General features: G+C 41.4%; 1 pseudogene; it reads right to left on the minus strand.

Annotated features, from left to right (window-relative positions):
• Nucleotides 1–1,678: 1,678 nt before the first annotated feature.
• LOC128124134 (high mobility group protein B1-like) lies at nt 1,679–2,175 on the minus strand (annotated as a pseudogene).
• Nucleotides 2,176–2,810: the final 635 nt, after the last annotated feature.

Genomic DNA, 2,810 nt, shown 5'->3' on the forward strand with positions numbered 1-2,810 from the left:
ACTTCCCACTTCCTCCAACAAGGCCATACTTTCTCCAACAAAGCCACACTTCCTAATAGTGCTGATTCCCATGAGCTTATGGGGACCAGTTTACATTCAAATTATCATACCACTAAAAATCAGACATGTTCTCATGTTTGCCCCCTTTCATCCCATACAATCTTTTCTTGTTTGAGCCATGGAACTAATGACCTCAACTACTTGTAGAGTGGCTGTAAAGTTTGAGGGTCTTGGACCTAGATTCCAACTTCAACCTAGTCTCTGAAGAATATTGGAAAGAAATTTGAACAAACCAGAAACACTTTCTGTATTAGTTACTAATACAGAATTTTCTACTGCTGTGATAAAGCACTATGACCCAAGCAATTTATAAGAGGGCATGCTTATTTGGGCTTACAGTTCCAGAGGGATGAGTCCATCACCACCACAGCCAGGAAGCATGACAACAGACAGACATGGCTGAGCAAGCAGGAAGTAGAGAGAACAAACCTGGAAAGGTGTAAGTCAAAGACCATATCCAGTGATATACTACTTCCAACAAAGCCGTACTCCTAAACCTCTCCTAAACAGTGCAATCAACTGGGACCAAGTATTCAGATGCCCAAGAATGTGGGGTACATATCAATCAAACCACCACATTTTCCTTTTTAATTTCCTTCACTCAGGTTACTCTGGTCCAATTTCTCTGTCTCTTACTCAAAAGGTATGCAATTGTCTGGTAAAAGAACATCTCAGAATGCCAGGATGCCAAAACCAGCCTAAAAATGTTGGCTCCTGTAGTATAGAGAATAGCCCCATAGGTTCATATATTTGAATGCTTGGTCCCCAGTTGGTGGGACTAGTTGAGAAGAATTAAGAGGTGTGACCTTTTTGTAGGCAGTGTATCACTAGGGATGGGCATTGAGGTTTAAAAATGCCCATGCTGTTAATTCTACTTAGCCTCTCTTTTCCTGCCTCATAGTTGTTGTCTCAATATGTAAGCTCTCAGCTACTGCTCCAGCATTATGCCTACCTGCCTGCTGCCATGCTTCCCACCATAATAGTTATGGACTCACCCTCTGAAACTATAAGCTCTGAATAAACTCTTCTGTAAGTTGCCTTGGTCATGGCATTTTAGCACAGTAACTAAGACAGCCTTCCTTCTTGCTTGTTTTCCAAGGGTATTCATATGTATAAAATTTTGACTTTCTTTTTTTAATTAAAAAATTGTATTTACTTAGAAACACTCAGAACATCAACAAAACAGCTGCAATTTTTTTTTGCAATTACAGAGTGGTATTCAGTTAACAAAACAACAATTATCTTCATATAAGCTCCATCAGAGACAACTAAAGATGAAAAAAAAAAAAACCAAAAACAAAAACAAACAAACGAAAAAGAAAAACCCTACTGTCCCCACATATAACTAATTTGTGCTATGCACCAAGAACCTGCTTTAAATTTCCACGCTAATTCACAATCCCCAGACTGTATCAGGCAAGGTTAGCAGCTATTGAAAATACCACCAGGACAGGGCTATCTGAAGACACATTCGGTAGTGTGTTAATTATACAAAAAAAGACACTGTACAGTTTAAAACAAATCTGACACAGCCTTACATTTCAATATTTTTCTTTAAAAGGAGTGAGTTGTGTACAGGAGGGTTAAATGCTTTACAGACAAGAGAAAAAAAACTCTGCTAGAACCAACTTATTGCGATACCCTTTTCGTACTTTTCCTTCAGCTTGGCAGCCTTCTCTTCACAGGGCTGCTTGTCGTCCGCAGCGGTGTTGTTCCACATCTCTTCCAGCTTCTTTGCAACATCACCAGTGGACAATCCAGGGCGTTCTCCTTTGATTTTGGGGCGATACTCAGAACAGAACAAGAAGAAGGCCGAAGGACGCCTCTTGGGTGCATTGGGGTCCTTGAACTTCTTTTTGGTCTCCCCTTTGGGGGGTTGGTGTAGGTTTTCATTTCTCTTTCATAATGAGCCTTGTCAACCTTTGCCATGTCTTCAAATTTCCCCTTTTCTTTAGCAGACGTGGTCTTCCACCTGTCTGAGCACTTCTTCCAGAACTCTGAGAAGTTGACAGAAGCATCCGGGTGCTTCTTCTTGTGTTCCTCCCAGCAAGTTTGCACAAAGAATGAATATGACGACATTTTGCCTCTCAGCTTCTAAGGATCTCCTTTGCCCATGTTTAGCTGATTTTCCTCCACTTGGCACAGAGTCAACCACTGCCAGTCAGGCTCTCGCTTGCGCCGGCGCTGTCTCTATGGAGCTCAATGTAGCACAATGACTGTCAATTTTGACATTATTATTCCTGAGCTCCCCTCACAAACCCAAATTCTTAGTAATTTGAGCTGATATACCTATTTGGACACACATTTTACAGATAAGAAAATTCAGATTCTGAGACTGCCAAGTTTCAGGTCTAGGTGAAAGTAATTCTTTAACAGAAGTCATATCTTTGGCTCTCAGATTTCTTCTTTTAATGTTTTAATTGCCCCAGAAGTGGGCCTTCTAGCAGTCTGTTACTTGGTCATCACCTCTATGTCATCACATGGACACATGGAGTGTTCTCGGTGTGACTCAGTTTCCTATGCTCCCTTAATCAGAACCTCTTATGGATCTAAAGACCCCCAACCAGGCACTGTGAGACATCCTTATGTGCATTGCTTTATGGTATAATGAACACAGCCAGTGAGGCAGAATCAGACATTCCCATTTATAGATAAAGGTATTGCATTTTAGAGAAGTGGAGAAACGTGTCTGAACCTGAGGAGCTCATAGACTGCAGTCAGGTGTCAGCCCCAGGGGTCCAATCTCTCAT

Source organism: Peromyscus californicus, unplaced genomic scaffold (assembly GCF_007827085.1).
Source record: "Peromyscus californicus insignis strain IS unplaced genomic scaffold, ASM782708v3 Scaffold_4__1_contigs__length_199733344, whole genome shotgun sequence".
Lineage (NCBI taxonomy): Eukaryota > Metazoa > Chordata > Mammalia > Rodentia > Cricetidae > Peromyscus > Peromyscus californicus.